The sequence below is a fragment of the Amblyomma mixtum genome, chromosome 1, assembly GCF_055824585.1.
Source record: "Amblyomma mixtum isolate Tamu chromosome 1, ASM5582458v1, whole genome shotgun sequence".
Taxonomy (NCBI): Eukaryota; Metazoa; Arthropoda; class Arachnida; order Ixodida; family Ixodidae; genus Amblyomma; species Amblyomma mixtum.
In genome coordinates this window covers 38,118,845-38,137,802 of record NC_143012.1, presented here as the reverse complement: position 1 = coordinate 38,137,802, position 18,958 = coordinate 38,118,845, and the positions used below count along the sequence as shown (strand labels likewise).

At 43.7% G+C, this 18,958-nt stretch overlaps 1 protein-coding gene and 1 pseudogene across 2 annotated transcripts in view; both read right to left on the bottom strand.

Moving 5' to 3' along the window:
- The window catches only part of LOC149366063 (membrane metallo-endopeptidase-like 1), a 125,689-nt gene that overhangs the window by 101,921 nt on the left and 4,810 nt on the right, over positions 1-18,958 (bottom strand). The window contains exon 1 of one of the 2 annotated variants that reach the window (XM_089548147.1): positions 5,845-5,916. The exons of the other annotated variant lie outside the window; for it this stretch is intronic. The gene's annotated coding sequence lies outside the window, so the exon portion shown is untranslated. Of the gene's footprint in view, positions 1-5,844; positions 5,917-18,958 lie in introns of those variants that run through there. 2 annotated transcript variants of the gene reach the window in all.
- On the bottom strand, positions 4,382-18,855 carry LOC149366064 (membrane metallo-endopeptidase-like 1; annotated as a pseudogene).

Sequence of the window (18,958 nt, the reverse complement as noted above, 5' to 3'; positions counted from 1 at the left end):
GTTTAGGTGTAAGTCATGACGTCACAAGTCACAACTAGGAATAATAGAAGAGCCAAAAGATAAATCGGGAAACTAATCGTTACACATTACTGACCTTGAAAGGTGGTTGTGAATTGAAATAACAAGAGCTGAGCGATGACACACTAACTGGGAAGATGGGTAAGCGACTATTCTTTATATTAAGAGACACTAATTAGAAAGATGGGCAACTATTTATTATGGTTTGACAAACTGACTAGAAATATCAAAAGCAACTTTTAACATGTTATGAGTGACTAACTAGAATAATTGGAAAGCAAATATTTATTATTTTATCCTTTCAGTTCGGTACTTACCGTGCTGTTTGCGCATATTAGAATGTTTCGACAAACAGTTCTTCTACAGCGTTGCCCCACTGATTGCTGTGGCGACTTTGTTGAAAGGAGGAGGAAACTTATGCCTGTGCTTGAGATTTTTTAGATGCTATTTGTGGAGGTCGCAGAAACATCGCTGGGGTTATGAAAGAATCTTTTAAAGACGACGTGTCGCGAATCTGATCGCTCAGAAGGTCGTTCGTGTTTTCGTAGAAGACTGCCTGTTCTAAACAATACAATATTAATCTTTGTCACGAGGCCCACAAGCTGCGAATGAAAGACTCGTGCCGGGCCAGTGGAAGCAGTGAACAGCTGGATCTCTAAGCGGGATCTTGGGATGGTTGGATTCTCCTGTGGCACTTCTGACGCTCTGAGAGTGTAGATGTTGAGGAGGTAAGTACGCAACGTGATTTGCAGAGGGCGTGATAATCTCTGCCAGGAAGCACATGTTGGCGGTGTGGTTAAGAAATAATTATAACTGCAGATGTGCGATTATTCGGCCATGTCCAATTAAAATCGAATATCATGCATTTATTATTCATGTTCCATTCGACAGCTCAAATTATCTTGCGCATTTTGAATACTCGAAATAAAACGAATGTTCAACACAAATCAAATATCCGAGAAGAAAACCAATCGCATCAGCTTTTTTATTCGCGAACAATGCTCGGTGAGACTCACCGACAGTGACGCAGCAACATTTCGGCTCCATTTACTGTCCTGTCACTGCTTTTATATTATTTACTGCTTTTTACGAGGCATATTTCTAGATTACGCTTTCGGACATTTCTAGACTTCTTGCTTCGGATATGTCTAAATTTCCTGTTACTGAAAAAAAAAAAATACTTTTTTGGACTGAATCGAAGCGATTTGTGATTATGACGAGATATTTATTGTATTGTCGTGGAGACATATTGTTTCAATCCTGTGCTATTACTGATTAGAAACATGTCTTTTAGTGCCAAGGCTTACTGAACCGGCATTACGAAGTGCTACACACTCCATCATGTGAAAGTAAAAATGACATTGGGAGTTAATGCATCTGTGGTTCACTATTGGATATTCGAAGATGGCAATAAATTGATCTTTTCTGTGCCTTCTTTAAACACCCTATCTACTATCTAGCTGTAGCCATACTACCTAAATTAGCCGTAGCGCTAAGGATCCAGATGATTATTCAGCACTTTCTGTATTATTTTTTTTGAGAAGTAAACATTGATTCTGACCTTGTGATACTGTGTAAGTAATTCTCATATCTGTTTTCTTGCATCGTCTAGAAATTCGCGGAAGAAAAATGTAATAAATATTAAAACGTTGCAATTCTTTATGTATTTCATCATGGACAAACTCCCGGAATTTTTCTAACATTTGCCCTCCATTTTTTTCTTTCCTGATCGCTGTTACGTAGCTGTGCATAGGCGGCGTATAAACTTCAGCACAAGAAATTAAGGGAAACAGATAGTACGCTAAAGATAAATAACACGACAGCACGTTTATTTATTTTTGTAAACGCGGGTCATCCTTGGCAGCCAGTCATCTCTGGCAGCAGATCGTCTGAAGTTCGTAGGTTCAGCACTGCGCGACAGCCGTATTAGGCACTTGTTAGACATAGTTGTTTCCTGCGGCCCTAAGAATACGCGCATTCTTGCGAAGATGCGAACGCAATGTTTAGAGACGCTAGAAATGTTTCGCGTCTGTAAGGAAGCTGACCGCTCCTTCTGGCTCTAACAAAGAGACTGATGCACACATCATGCCGGTGGCACAGTGGCGTTAATGCATTGCTGTTTAGGCTTGAAACTGGTTGTCAGATCGTTTAATGGGGGCACGGACAGACGGACGGACCGACGGATCGACGGACCGACAGACCGACAGACTGACAGACTGACAGACTGACAGACTGACAGACTGACAGACTGACAGACTGACAGACTGACAGACTGACAGACCGACGGACCGACGGACCGACGGACCGACGGACCGATGGACCGACAGACAAACGCATAGACGGATAGATTGGCAGATGGACAGACGGACAGGCGGGCGGGCGAGCAGGCGGGCGGGCGGGCGGGCGGGCGGGTAGTTGCGTAGGTAGGTAAAGTTGATGGTTTTACTCTGGTCATTTATAGAACTGGTCTTTGCCAAACATTTCTAATATTGGGCCAATTAGCTGTGCTGCTGGGTTAGGTTCTTTCAGTAGACTGATGTTCTCTTTGCATATCACCTCGCAGACACGGACACTGCTGTGTACTTTTAAACTTTTCTGAATTATTTATTTTTATTCGCTTATAGATTTTTCATTTTTTATTTTTAGTTCTTTGTTTCTCTTTCTTGTTCTTCTAATTAAGAGCAGACACCCTAGTCCTCTTTTTAACCAAATTCAACGAACGTTCCTCATTGATCGAGATGTAGCGGTTCGAGTCTCCGGCACGATCATTTTTCTTCTCTGCGCAGTTGCTTTTCTTTATTTAGGGGCACTACGTAATGACGGTTCGCTGGTGTCACGAAACTGTAGGGAATTAAGGAATTGTGTAATGACGTCATGTTGTTTGTACTGTGTGTTGATTGCGGAGTGCTTAACTTCCCACGCGAGATCATGTGGTTGTGATGTCACGATGATTTCAACCAATCCCGATTTTCTCGACATGAAAACGCTAACGCCTACGCCAACTTGGGCGGTTCCTCCACCGAACGGGACCTTTAAGGCATTCGCGTTGAAACTAGCGTGTGGGGAGCAGGGAACTGGGGCAGGAAAAGAGACTTCAATCGTCAATTTCGGCGACCTCACAGCCGTTTATAATAAAGTAGACGTGGGTGTGAGTGGACATTCGGAAGTTCTGGAGTGTAGTTAAAAAATTCCATTCATAATAAGCTGAACAGTTTCGGATATCCGCGCATCTCAACGCTGTGCCATATTCAGCCCATTATTTAAGAACAGTGACAGGTTCTACCTTTCGCAGATCCTTGCGAGGAGGACGCTTGGTAAAAAGCACGCAGTTCCTGACAAGTGTACAGTCGGAGATAAAACTCTGTGGACTACGTGTTCATCAAACGAAGCTGATGGGTCTGCTATTAGCCGGCGGCTGGAGACAGCACTCGTGGAGAAGGAAGTAAAAGGAAGGAAGGCTAATAGTAGAGCTATCGGCTTCGTCTGAGGAAGACGTGGTCCACAGACTTTTGCCCCCGACTGTAAATTGCAAGATCAATAAACCAAAATTTACTGGCAACTGTGAATGAAAGATGTCACATAAAAGAATAATACTGACCTCAATATTTCCTACTGCCACTGAGGGAATTCTATAAAAATTCTGTCCCATAAAACAATAGTAATGTGATGGTGACAATTCAACGTATTTGCCACTAGCTCCAGGCGACACACCATACATTCCTTTTGATGCGAAAGCAAGTGATTATTTACTGACCATAGCACAATTTTGACCCTTGCTATTTTTAAAGAAGTTGGAAGAGATAATAACACTGAAATTTTGAATTGATATTTGCGACGAGCATCATCTCCGCAACGAAAGCAGAAAACACTACTCTTAAAACTACGCATCGTAGGGTGTTTGAGGTGGGGAAAACTTTAGCATTAAATCTGATTTTATGCATCTGTCCATATTTCTGAAACAAATTCACAAACCCCTGTACCCTCCTACAAAAACTAAGCCATTCCATTGTTATAGCAGAATCTGTTGCCTTCAAACAAACGCAGCAGGTTTACATTCTGGGATTCTGATGTTAATTGATAGAAGCATTTCAAAATTTCAAAAGTATAAAGATATAGAAATTATTTAAAAATATCAGGAAACTGACAGCTTAAATTTTAATTTTTCAGTTTAAAAATGTACTTTCTTTGTACAAATCAAAGCTACACTTTTTCTTTTTTCGCGGTCGATGTATATAATCAACTGAACCTGATAATGCGGCAAAGAGGCACTGTGCCAAGCAGCCAAGCCACCGAGGCATTTATTTTTGCAAAAATAGGCTTCATGGCTTCCAAGCTCCTGTTATCTCTTCCCCGTTTGGGTCCGTTAGTCATCCTTACCACAGAATGCAGCGCTTGCTGGGCAGCCGAAAGTACTGCTGAATGATTCCATGTTGGCCATTGGTATGTTGGTTCTAAAGAAAAGTAAAAGTAGATTTGCCTCAGCCTTTGCCTTTTAATTATAGTGCATTGCGTAAAGTTTACAACTGCTACCATGCGCTCAAATGGTATTTTCATCTTCGCTATCATCTTGACGCAACACGAGAAATGAGGTTGTCATGCAGTGTAGATAAAGTTGGGTAGAGGGTAGTCAAAAATTAGCAGATGAATAATGGCTTTAGGGGAAAAACCACTCAAAGTATGATTAAGAAATTCTGTGAGTGGCGAAATTCTGTTCGACGACCGCCGAGCACGCTTGTTGCTACGCCGCCGCCAAGTGATTCAGTTCTTTTCGGGCGCAAGTCAGCCCAAATAAAGAGTTTCGTTTAGGAGCCATTCTCGCTGTTTTCCTGTTTGCCGGACTGCAGTCACCACTACGTGACTGCAGTCCGTAGTCCGTGACTATACTCCCTCCTGTACGGAGAGATACTCTCTCCTGTACGGAGAGAGTATAGTCGACTGCTTGAGTTGAAGACGTAAAAATATTAATATTCAGCGTAAACTTGGGTACCAAGTAAAAATAACTGCCCCAACCGAAAAAAATAGTCAGTAGAAGTTTATAGCCATGATAACAGTGTGCTACACAATCATATACCATATTCCCCGCCCTCGTACCTCTGGAGGTTTAGAAAGAGAAAAATAATCTCTGTAACGCTAACCCTAAACTGCGATACTGGTTACCCTGTAACAACAACAACGAACAGTCGAAACAAGTGAACGGAGCAACAGAACGGAAGAAAAATATTCACAGTTGCTCTCATTCTTGGATACGGGGTGTATATTATATGAGGATATATTTTTTTATTGAGCTCTATCCCCGGAGCAGAAATATCTCGCAGAGGAAAACGCCTGTATGGATGAACACAGACGGACGGACGGACGGATGGCTGTTAGCATTATTATCATTATTGCCGCCGCAAACGGCAATTACAATAATGATAACTGGTTATGAGGAAAGCAGGGGCAAAAATTCTCCATGGCGTTGAATTTCACTGCAAGTCTCGTCCTGAAGCATGTTGTCCTATATAGCCTCGAAAAGTAAAGCGATAAGATTGTTGGAAAAACGAGTGCCAGTTGTTGGAGGCCACGAGGAAAGGAAACCTCCGTACAGATTTTCGAGGTTTAATTAATTTCATGGCTGTTGACACAATGCTGTAAGGAGGAATTTGTTATTAATCTCCTGGATCCATTTCATGCTTAAGCGTATTCTCGCCGATGAGACAAATATTTTTCTTGTGTCGAATAAGGGCGCGCAGCATGCGCTGTAGAATGATTCCCTCAAATGTTTAGAAATTACAGCAGCATTTTTTTAGCATGCCTGTATTTTCAAATAGCGCTGTCGAGCCTTACCTGTATCGGGATGGGCTGTGGGGATCGTACTGGATTTTCTGCTTGAGATGCTCGTCGCGCATGTTGCTGCACGACACCTGCGCGGACACCCAAGCCCATCATTTGAGCGGCACCATATTTCATCCCGAGAGATGATCTATGACGTGGGAAGAGATATTGCTCGCTGAAGTGACGGCCTCAAGAAACGTATGTACCATTGCGTTCGCGATGAAGAACAACTTCAGCAAGGACAGGTCTTCCAGGCCGGCTAAGCGAGTGTCGTTTTCAAGTCCCTCTTCAAGTAGTCTCTGGTAAGCCTGCAAAAGGTAATGATAGTTTCACATATGATAATGCGCTATATCGGAAGCTCACTGTTTTGCTTTCAGAATAAAAAAAGATGCGCAGTCTTAGCTTGGTTAAGCCAACAATGCGTTGCATATTGCGCGGTCTTTTTGCGCGAGGTATTGCTTGGCGGCACTCGATTTTCTCAGCAGCTTTTCCTCCGTGACGTATGGATGGATGGATGGATGGATGGATGGATAGAAGCGCCCCCTTTGAAACGGGCCGGTGGCAACCGCCACCATGCTCAGCCGTCCCTTTTTTTCTTTTTTTTCTTTTTTTCATGTGGTTTAGTGACGTCACGTCACCACCTGACGTCACCACGTCACGTCACGTCACCACGTGACGTGACCCCGACCACGTGACGTGACATCACCAAATTACGTGACGTCACGTCACGTGGTTTGGTGGCTGTCCGGCCGCGCCCAAGGGCTGAACTGAGTGATTGCAATATGCTACGCATAAAATACAATACACAACAAAGTGAACAATCCAGTGACGACAATTTCGACTAGACGACTTGTCTTCGTTGAGGAAATGCACGCAGCATTGCCAAGAGTTAAATACGTTCTTCTATCCGAGGAGGAAGCACAGGTGAGGAGGAGGAGGGCATGAAGTGGGAATGGTAGGTAAGTGGTGATGGCCAACCTGAAAAGTGGTATAGTTTAACGCAGTTAAAGCGAGTAGACTAGCGAAAGCATGTGTGTAGCCTGGTTGGCTAGGTGGTTGGCACGTGAGGCGACGATATTAGTTAGATAGTAGTATTAGCTGATAAAGCGGACACTGTTCATTCCCGAAAACCTAAAAAACAAAATAAAAGAGAACGCGACTGGATGAAAGGCCCTCCACGCGTTGGTTGACTCCGACTACTTTCGGAGGTAAGCTAAGAAAGAAGGTGGGAGCCGAGACGTTTAGTTCGATTTAATAAAAAAATTGGCCGCAGATGAAAATAAATCGATGTTTCTAAGAATGATCGGAGCGTATAGATCGAGTTCCCGTGGCAGAAAGACGAGGTCAGAATTCTCTTTAGTGCACCCTTATGTAGGAGAACATCGTCGTGAACATAATCGTGAACGTAAGCGATTTGCGGCTTAAACAGCCTGATTTGCGAGCTCTCGAAGTCGACTCAATAAAATCCCAAGCGCCTGGGTGCAGACGTTGTGAACCCAGATGAGCTTGTGAACTGATCGTTCGTGTTATCGTTTGTGAATTTTGCAGCGTAGAAGTTACCACGCGCTGATTGCGGCACTCATACAGAGCTTTTAACTGGTTCCCAGATTCATTACATCATCACTTATGTTACCTCTCGGACGCCTGTGATCCTATCCTGTGACCAACAACTGTCACATGACTCTGCGTCGTGCCGTCAGCGTGAGCGCGGAGCCACCTGTGCGCACTCCCCGCCCGAAGATCACGTGGCTACTCGACGCATCTGATGAACACATCAGCTATTGAAGCTATTGAAGCGTATTGAAGTCCGTATTGAAGTCCGTAATGAAGCGTATTGAAGTACCTATTGAAGCTGGTAATGTTGATGAAGGAATAAGATGCAGAAGAGATAAGAACAGCTAAAACAGCGATCTTGAGGCGCTGCAGACGCCAGACTGACGCAGGATGACGTCACGCAGTCCATATCGCAAAAGCACTCATCGCGAAACCATGCAAAAACTGCGCTGACCATACGCAATATTGAGAGCATAATTGTTAAAGGGAAGCTGAAACGGTTTTTTGAGGTTTCGAGGTAATTCAAGAATTCGAATCTATCAAAGCCTCTAGATAAACCATGCAAAATATTTTTGCACTAGCATTTAAAGTGGTGACATAATCGTCGATTAAAACCGCGACGACGTTCACGCTTCTCCTTACTACGTTGGAGGAGTGCGAGGAAACTTGGCAGTGACGTCATTATCGTCGAAGCTTCAGATGTCCGCTGCTTACGCCTGCATGCTGCTGCGCGTCGTCAGATGGCGCCAAACAATGCATTGTGAGCTTCACCTTTGATGGCGTCGGTTTTCTTCCATGCAATAACCCTTTCTTCGCGGAAACGTAGTGCCGTCATACGTGACGTCATTATCGGGGCCTCTGCCCGTCGCTGTGCACTTCAGAGAAGCCTGAACGCCGACGGCGACTTTATTCGGCGATTACGCCACGATTTCAAATGCTAGAGCAAAACGATTTCGCAGGCTTTACCAGCACATTTCGCACATTCGGCAGCCTTAAACTCATGGAATTCTAAAACCGCTTCAGTTACCCTTTAAGTAATTTTTTTTCATGCCAACAGTAATGTGAAGGATTGCGTACTTAAAGTAAAATCAAACAAAAAGGAATGAGTGCTAGCATTATATCGTCGTTGAAATAGCCTTTCAACTTACCCCTCAGGCCATTCGGATGCCACCGTTGTCGGCAATATTTTCGCCCAATGCGTTTTTGCCTCTGAGCTACGTGGGAGGGGGCGGAAAACGAAGGTTTACTTCTGATGAAAAATAGCCCAAGCTATCTTCATACGGAAAGATATTGATGCCGAAAACGCTGATCGCCAGTGTGTTACGCACTGTTTAAGGTGGGTTGAGACTTTATGCTGTCAAAAAATTCAATTTTAAGATTTTGCGGTCATCTGATAGAGAATTCTTTCAGAAAATAGAATACACTTGGATATTCGCGATTTCAAAAATGATTTGCGGTCCCTTTTTGTCGCCACGTCCACCAAAAAAGCAGGAATTTTTTCTGTCTTTATTGGCATTTTTCTCAAAGTATCTATTTTTAGGTTTGAGTACCTAAGGCATAAGCAAACAAACTTTTTCGCATATCTTATTTTATGCCATTTACATAGCTGAAACCAGAATATATGCCCTAAGGTGATTTGTATTTTTCTGATTAAAAAAAGCATTCACCAGTGTAAATTTTATTGCACCGACAAAGAAAAAACATAAATCTAGTTTTTCTTCGAAGCACATAATTTTGGTATCTTTTGTGCAAAACATTGCCAAAATTTTGTACTCTCGTACAAAATATCAACCTTCTGCAGTTAGTATATTTTAGGAAAAGGATAAATTAATAAAAATAAATAGAAATGCAAACACTAGACAAAATTTCAATCTAGTCTTGAGCTCTAATGCCAGATGCGTCTAACGCTTATTCCTTGCTAAGTTTGTAGCCATAGCTTTTATTACGAATGCTGTACAGCCAACATTTCAAAGCCATTTTCAATGCTTCACCTCCCATTAGCACAGTTCAACTCTTGAAAGCTACTTCACTTCAGTATTAGAATTATGAAACACTTGAGAGCCAGTCTGCAGCAGTAATAACAATTCATGTCAGCCAGCTCATTAATCAGTTGGTGCCTACATGCATAATGGGCCATTTCTAGAAGGCATTTTAGTTGCTTGCCTGCTATTCAGTAATTTACTTGGTTATGCACGCGAAACTACCGTAGCATGAACACACATTATCTTAGCGTTGAGGTACGCAAGTCGTATTTACTCGTGCACACACTGCTTATGCTAGACGTAGTAGGAACCACTTGAAGCGTCCTGGGTAATTCCTTCAAGGCACAGCATTGTTGCCTTAGGTTTGGCGGTCTGCATCGAGAATCTAAACTAGAGCTAATAATGCATTTCCACTTGCCATGCCTTACTCTCAGAATGCATGTGCACTGTAGATCATAAAAGTTGAGGGCCAACGAACACCGCATGCCGTTAGCAAGTATATTGGCGAATCCTCACCGACATATTGGCCGCTTTATCAGTAATGTTTCCGTTCTGGTATTCGAAGCATTTAGCTTTCTCCTCGAAGAAGGCACGAGTATCATTTTTCGACCACTGTCTCAGCGCACCGTAAGCGTCGAACTGGCTTCCTTCAGGGGCAAGGCAAACAATAAACATGAGTCAAAACTCTTGACTTCAACGAAGTGGAGATCATTATGCTTTGAAAATGGTCACTCCGAACATGTGCTGGATATTATTATCGCGTTTGAGTCACTGAAAGGTTCTTGTGACCAGCACCTAATTTATTCACAACAGTTCTAAAGCCAAGTAGGTAACAGAACATCCGAGAAAAGTCTACAAGAATTGCGTGCACAGAAAGTTCTTTGTCATTCTTAATCAAGCATCCTGACTACTATGTGCTTAATCCACTCAAAGGTGATACGTGAAACGATATATTAGATTTTTAGGATTTCAAGGAGTTTAATGTCCCAAAGCAACTCAAGCCTTGAGGGACGCCGTAGTGGAGAGCTCCGCGAATTTCGACCACCTGGGTTTTTTTAACGCGCACTGACATCGCACAGTACGCGGGCCTCTAGAATTTCGCCTCCATCGAAATTCAAGCACCATGGGCAGGATCGAACCCGCGTCTTTCGGGTCAGCAGCCGAGCGCCATAACCACTGAGCCACCACGGTGGCGATAAATATTAGAATACCAAAGGCGCAGCTGGACAGAATTCGTATACATTCCCTATCGAAAACGACAGATTTTTTTCTAGTCTTTTGGGACCGGAATACAGAAATTCTTGGGGTAACAGCAGGACGTTCTGTAGTATTGTGCAGTGCCGTGTCGTAGCACGATAGCCAGTTCTGTCGTTGCAATAGACGACTTCACAATATTACAGAAAAATCTGTCGTAACGATTTTAGGACCGGCTTTGTTGTATTTTTCGGTTGGGTTGCTAACGGCTTTACAAAGTTCTTGGTTTCTAAAGTTTCATTCCAAGAGTAAATCACATGCCAGCCAGCGAAAGGTACGAAAATTTCTGGCACTAGCTTTGCACATTGCATGGCTTGACGAACAGGAACAAAACTTAAGCAAGCAGCGTATAGCTCTTGGCGTCTGTAGATCAGGCGCTTTGATCTCGAAGCTACGACTAAATTTACCGCGGGGCGCACACTGAGAAGCTGTTTTTGATCGAATGAAAGAAGCGCGTTACAAAATTTTCAGCCCTCCTCCTTATAAAAATAGTCTATAGACGGTCTATAGACTTCTTATAAACTCTATTGCCTTCCTAAAGATATTTCTTTTTGTCTATAGTCTACAGATTGTGTATAGACAAAAGTCTAGTAAAAGTGTACGTACATAAATCTATAGATTATATATATACTGCATATTAAGATTTGTATTGCCTATAGACTGTTCTCTAGAGTTTGTCTATAGAGTCGATAGACTATATAGACAGAAGTGTATGGAAAGTCATATTCTGTCTAAAGAAAATTTTGTCTCACCCGAGTCGTCGAAGCCGTGCGTGATCTCATGGCCAATCACTCTGCCAATGGATCCGTAGTTGATTGAGCTGTTGGCAAATAACAATTCTTGTCAACTAAGCGTTACCATTATAAACAATTAAGCGTTATCTGCATAAAAATTTCAATGGCTTACCTGGGAAGTCCGTGCTGGTAGAAGACACTTTGAAGGATTCCCGCAGGGTACACTGTGAAGCAGGAAATATCAGAATCTTATGTCACAATATGTTATTGCACTATACGTTTGTCTTTTTTCGTACTTCGTACTACATAGATTTACGCTGATATACCTAGAAATACAGATCTAGGAGTACTGGACCTATATACCCCTCCCCCCAAGTTGATATTATTTATTCAAAAAATACCCTTAAAGGCCTTCTTCGAGGGTATTACATCAGGGGGGGGGGGGGGGGGGGGGCATAGAAAGAAAACTTGCAATGTGACATGAAAAAAGCACACAATAAAACACAAATTATTATACGCAGTCATGCAAATAAATTTCAAATACGAACAAGAAATATACAGAGTGCAATAACAACAACAGGTGAATTACTAAATCTAAATACAGAGAGTAACATGCGCATCATAACATATGGGATGGCAAAGGATGGCACTACTATAACTGGCGATGTCGTTAGATGGTATCCGAAGCGGAGATCAGTTCTTGATATTTAGATCTGTTAAATTCGCTACCGATTTTGGATGGTAAGCGGTTCCATTCGATGATCGTGCTTGGTATGAATGATTTTGCAAAAAGAGATGTGCGGCAAGGCGTGCGCTTCACTTTAAAAGGATGATCACAGCGTGGAAAATTGGCGGCATGTTCGTGAAAGAAATCTTCATGCAGTGATGGGTGATGATAACGTTTATAAAAAAGTGAAAGCAGGGCAAGGTTGCGGCGCAAAGCAAGTTCTTTTAATTGAGCGCGTGCTTTTAAAGTTGTGACACTGGTATTTCATGAATAGTCTGCATGAATGAAATTGTTCTTTATTTCAAAAACTCAGACGCAAGTTCAGTCTGAACAATATAAACCTTAACGCATGATATGGAATGGCGTTCACTGCAAAAGGCGCAGGATTGCTTTTGGCAACTGGTAATGCATTCCAGTACATATGACAACGCTTACCACGACAAAGGTGAGCATTAAAAACAACAACAAAAAAGCTCTCCAGACGTTTTCTATCTTCCGCGATGAAGAGAAAGCAGTCACTGCATCTTATCTCCTGCGCCAACTGCGGACGCAGCATCCACAATAGCCCGATGCGGACAAGGCCCACGGTAAAACACGTGGGGCCTCCTAAGGTAACGTGAGGGAACGTTACCTTAGCAGGCCCCACGTGATAGCATGAAAATTATAGCCCTATTACCTAATTTGTGTCTGCACGCAGTTTTTCTTCGTAGGTTTCTTCGCACTGGAGCGACATACACCGATTACTATTATTCGGACTCTGAGCTGCTGCCGCAGGTCTGAAATGTGGAATGTTCGCGCCTCCTTTGCATCTACCGCACACGCTTTATTAGCGTTTTTCTCACATTCATTATTCAATTATGCACTAAGTTCATGTGTATCCATTTCCTGAGTAGTTTTTCTGGACTTCTTCATGCGTGTCAGACAACCATACTCCATCCATGGGTGGTGTCTGAGGTTCTTCAGCCTCTCATCTCAGCGCCACTACTATGCATTTGTGGTAGCTGAAGTGGCAGACGGCTGACTTCACTTCCACAATACTTTTCTTGTCGTGGAATGCTAAGTACTAGCAAGTATTACGACTCATTGTGGCTGCATTTCCTGGTGTTTCCTTCTCGAGCTATACTCGTTCTTAAAGAATCTTTGGAAACTTCATTCTGTCAAGTACTTTGTGATTGAGGTCGCCTGCCACCATGAGTCTTTCCTTCTGAAGTATGAAACGCAATTCCTTCTACACTTTGTCTAGAGAGATGGTCTCGTTTGTCTATGGGGCTATGTAGGCATTCACGACTATAATTCCACCCGGGAGTTGTGCCGCGCAGACATCTCCACTTGCGTTGTAGAGACCTACGAGAGCAGCTTGTTGCAGCTACTACTCTCTTCGCATATACGGCCACTGCTGCCGCTATATTTGTGGTTGAGTGCTTGGATGCGCAAGAAATTTGAAACCCTTCGATTTCGTAGAGTTTATCGGGTTCCATCGAGGTTACTGTGAGACACAGTAGCAAAGACTGCTACAGACAGATGACTCTTACGACGTCCCTGGAGTGCACTCGGAGTGTTCTTACCTTGACCCAGCCTATGACAGCGTGGTGCTGTGTTAGCATGGCGCTGCGCTTTTTGGTCCTGGCGTCGACGTGGTGCGAGTCTAATCCTCTGAATTCATCGGTCCGTGCCCTATCGGGGTTGTCTCTGCAGGATTAGAACTTCTGGTTACCGCTCTTGTTGTTGACGAAGAGTCGGCTGATGTTGGCAATTCTTATGACCTCGACGTAGACCAGTTTCTGCGAATCTGCCTTTAGGTCTTTGTGTCTTCCTTTCATTTCGCTTTCAGGGAATTTAGTCTCTGACATCATCGAGTTTCTAATGTTAGCGCAATAGAAGTCGAAAGATCACGTGACCTGTCTTGACTAATCGTTAATTCAACGCGACACCTGCTACCGTGGGCCGGTTGTGACGACGTCACTTCAACATGGGACTTCTCTTGACCAATCAGGGTGGCTCCTCAGGGCAGGTTGTGATACGTCCCAAAGTCACGCGACTTCTCGATCAATCGGCGAATGTCACCTCGCATGTCGGCGGGGTTTTGGTGTGATGACTCTAACGCTTTCGCCTTGATCATTTGTAAACACAGGGTCATGTGACCATACGCACTCGACAGCGCCAGTCGCCGCCCCCTAACAACACCCACGGTCTATAGGCTAACACTCTCAGTGGCGGTGCGCAGAACACAAGCTTTCCGTTAAAACTCATTATGTGGACGATGTCGGCAGTGACATTTAGTTATACCTCAGAGGCATCGCACAAGGTGTCATGACCACTTGTGACATTTTCTGATTGACTTAAGTGTGGGCATAGCGATACTCTGTTGTGAATTATTAGAAGTTGGTCGCGTGCACCAGTCAGAATGTTTAGTTTAGTTATATGGGGTTTTATGGCGCATAAGCAACTATGGCTATCATGCGCCAAACACAAGGTTAGATGATGTTATGTTAAGTGTATAGAGGTTACATTATAATAGGTTTAAAACATTGGCTTTCTTTATAAACTTACAAACAAGTGAAAACTTGACAAGTGTTTGCTCGCCTAAAAGCAATGCGGGATGAAATGGAATGTGTTCATTGTAAAATACCGTAAAAATTATTTTTATAAGTTCTTCGAGATGCGAACAAGAAATTAAAATGTGATTTACTGCGAGCTCCTCACCACACATTTCACACACAGGTTTGTCTTTTTTTGTTAATGAGAAGCTAGGTGTGATGTGTGTGTGACCTATGCGTAAACGACATAAAGTTACTTCGATAAAACGCTCTTTATGGCGGCTTGATTTCCATTCTTTTAAAATGGGCTTTACAGTATGCAGCTTGTTGTTTCCTTCATTTTCCCAGGAAGCTTGCCATTTGGCTCTTAGTTTGCTACGTACTAACTTCATGTAATCCCTAGGAGGCAAATTCACATGTTTTATTTCCATCGTTCTGGCTTGTGCAGCACACATGTCGGCTCTCTCATTGTCCCTAATGCCAACGTGACTGGGAACCCAGCAGAATTTTATAACATGTTTTTGTGCTGTGACCTTTACTATATTGTGTATGATGCTCCCTATCAGTGGCTCCGTGGCATTTTTGGAGTTTAATGCTGTAAGGACGCTCAGTGAATCTGTATAAATGATCCTGTTTTGATGTTTTCATTTGTTATTTTCTGTACCGCAACACAAATGGCATAACACTCAGCGGTGAAAACTGTAGCACATGAGGGCAGTCGTACTGCATTTTTATTTTTTCCTTGTATTACTGCGCTTCCTACATGAGCATGAGTTTTTGACCCATCAGTATAAAATGCAGTATAATTTCTGTATTTTTCTTGTAGTGCTAGATATTCTTGTATTATATGGTCATGTGGTGTACAGGTTTTCCTGAGGCGTGTTAGTGTGACATCACACACTGTGGGGAGAGTGTACCACGGTGGTAGCGCTTCGTGTCTTGGGGCAATACTTTTAATTTCATTTAGCATGTTCAGAGCTTGGCATTTTTCTTCGAAGCGCAAGAGCAACGGCTTAATCGCGTGAGGCTTGTTGTTGAGGAGTATTCGGGACGGGCATTTCGTGACAATTGGGTAACAGAGATGTTTGGATCCAGTCGTTTCATCTAGGACGGTCTTGCTGAGCCATATACTATGGACCCATAGTCTAACTTAGAGCGAACCAGAGAACGATATATATGTAACAGGCATGCCTTATCAGACCCCCAGCGTTTTCTAGACAGTAGTTTCAGCACATTGAGGGCTTGGGAAGCTTTTTTCTTTAAGCTGTTTATATGTAGCAAGAAAGTGAGCTTTTTATCGAAAGTTATCCCTAGAAATTTATGCTCTTGTTTGACAGATAATGGGGTTTGGTTTAGATATAGTGTGGGGTCGGCCTGTAGGCCTCGTCTCAAAGAGAACAGAACCGCTACTGTTTTCTGAGGCGAAAATCTAAATCCGTTTCTATCTGCCCAGGTAGCCAGTTTGTTTATTGTTATTTGTATCTGTCGCTCACAGGTAGGTAGGCTGGAAGACGTGCATGTTATTTGGTGGTCGCCTACATACACTGAGTACATTATGGATTTTGGGATTACTTTTCCTAAGGAGTTCATTTTGATGATGAATAAGGTCGTGCTGAGGATGCACCCCTGGGGTACGCCAGTTTCTTGAATAAAAGTGTTGGAGAAGGTTGCGCCTAGGCGGAATCTGAATGTGCGGTTGCTTAGAAGTCGCTCAAACAGCCCAGCGTCCTGCCGCAGATACCTAGGTCCGCTAGGTCACGGAGGATACCGAACCTCCACGTGGTATCGTAGGCCTTCTCCAGGTCGAAGAAGACCCCGATACAGTGTTGGTTGTGGATGAACGCTTCCCGGACTGTGTTCTCAAAGCGGACAAGGTGATCGGTAGTGGAACATGTCTTTTTAAACCCGCATTGGTGTATATATAAAAGTTGCCGGTACTGAAGTATGAAGGTTAGTCTGATGTTTAGAATGCTTTCGAATGATTTTGCTATACAGCTAGTGAGCGCTATTGGCCTGTAACTGGTGGGACTAGTTAGTGGTTCCCCAGGTTTTAGGAAGGGTACTATTATTGCTTCTTTCCATGCTTGCGGGATTTCTCCACTCCTCCACATTTTATTGAAAAATCTTAGGAGAGCCTCTATGGCAGTCTCAGAGAGGTGAGCAAGCATGGCATAATGTATATTGTCTGGGCCTGGTGCTGTCATTTGACCGGACGTTAGTACTGTGTTTAGTTCCTGCACTGTAATAAGCTGATTGCAGTCTTCATGTATGCATGTTCCAAAGGGAAGTTTTTGTTTTTCTACTATTGTTTCGTGCTTTTGAAATGTTTGTGTGTAGTTGGACGAGCTTGAAACAGTGGAAAAATGCTCACCCAATATGTTGGCCTGCTCTTCTAATGTTGTTTGAGTACCGGGTGTTTTTAGCATTGGAAATGTGAACGGAGTAAAATTTCCTGTGAATTTCCGCACCTGCTCCCACATTTTCTTTGATTATATTGAGCTGTTTATGGAGGATATGTACTGTTGCCATGATGCCCTTTCTGCGTTGCGTCTAATGTATCGTGCTTTGGCTCTAGCCCTTTTGAAGATGAGCAAGTTTCCTTCAGTGGGATATCTGCGAAGGTTGCCCCAAGCCTTGTTTTGCTGCTTTTTAGCCAATGAGCATTCATTTGACCACCAAACTTTGTGTTTTTCGTGCAATTTCAGACGTTTGTGGGATTGCTTCTATTGCTGCAGATATTAAGCATGTGACAAATTTTTCATTTATTTCTTCTATCGTAAGGGTTTCGGCATATTCTTTTTCCAGTGTGGCCTTCGTTCTGAAAAGTGCCCAATCGGCGAGGTGAATTTTCCATCGCCGTGGCTTCGTAGGGAGGATGACTGTAGCTGATGTTAGCTTTAAAACCGTAGGTAAGTGATCACTTCCCCGAGGGTCGTCTAAAACATCCCAAATAAAACCATTAAAAACCGATGGAGATGCATATGCTAAATCGAGGCAGGTCATTTTTCCAGAGCTGGGGCAGCAGTACGTGGCTTTTTCCGTATTCATTAAACATAGGTTATTCGAAAGAATAAAATCCTCGATGAGCTGACCCCTGGAATCAATATGCTCACTTCCCCAGAAAAAGGAGTGTGCGTTAAAATCCCCAATTATCACATATAGCTCAGGCAACTGTTCTAGAGGTTCTTCTAGATCATGCATGGCAATTATGTTGTGTGGTGGTATGTACACAGAGCATATTGTTACCGTTTTATGGCTAATAATGTTAACTGCGACTGCTTCTAAGTTTGTCTTTAATGATACCTCTCTTGCAGGGACATCGCTTTGCGTAACGATAGCGACGCCTCCTGAGAGTCGGCTAACTTGCACTCGGTCTTTCCGGAAAATATTATATTTTTTTAAGATGTTTGTGTGCTGTGGCCCAAGGTTCGTCTCTTGCAGGCACACAGCTGTAGGTGCCATTGTTTTCAGCATATCCGTTATGTCTGTGTAGTTTCTGTTTAGACCTCTACAGTTCCATTGTATTAGATACGCCATTGTGATAATCTGGGGATTGGGGAAAGTTATTTATTCTCAGGAGCAGTGATTCGTGCTTTCCCTTTTTTCTCTAGGGAGTCTCGCCGCCGCTGCAGCGGTGGCGAACCAGGAGTTGAATCCATCGCCACTTTCGTGGCGCCTGTTTTCCGGGGAGACGCCGCGGATGCGTGTGTTTTAGATGTCGGCGGACTTTCGCTGACATCCATATCCTCCACGGTGGACGTGGAGGATGCCTTTTGGTTGCAATGGCCCGTGGCCTTCGCATTCGTCTTTTTTGTTGGCACCGCTGGACCAGGCCCTGCTCCAGCGGCAGAGTCTCTTGGGCCAGCAGTTGCCTTCTTAGAGGGGTGGGGCGACAGGTCCAGTTCAGCAGAGCTGTTGTGGGTGTCTGTCGCCGAGGATGCCGCTGCTTAAAGTGGGGCCTGAGGGCCTCCGGCGAGGATCGCGTGGTCTTCTTGCGAAATTTTCAGCCCTGTGAACTGTACCACCGACTTCTGTGGTGGGGACTTGGGTGTCGACACCAGGTCCACCGGATCGACCTGTGTGCCGGCAGAAACTGAAGGCGGCGGCGGTCCCCGCGTCACCGCTCACATCGATCACGTCATGTCATGCATGAGATAACGTCACATATCCCACGACCTCCCTCTTCAGACCTCAACCTTGACCTTGGGTACTGTGGGGTAGCGTGACCTTGACATTGGGTGACATGGAGTAGCAAGCGACAGTAACACCATAAGCTCTTCATGATTTGACCTCTGGCACGCTTCAAGGTCAAAACTGAAAACACGGCGACCTTGGCTT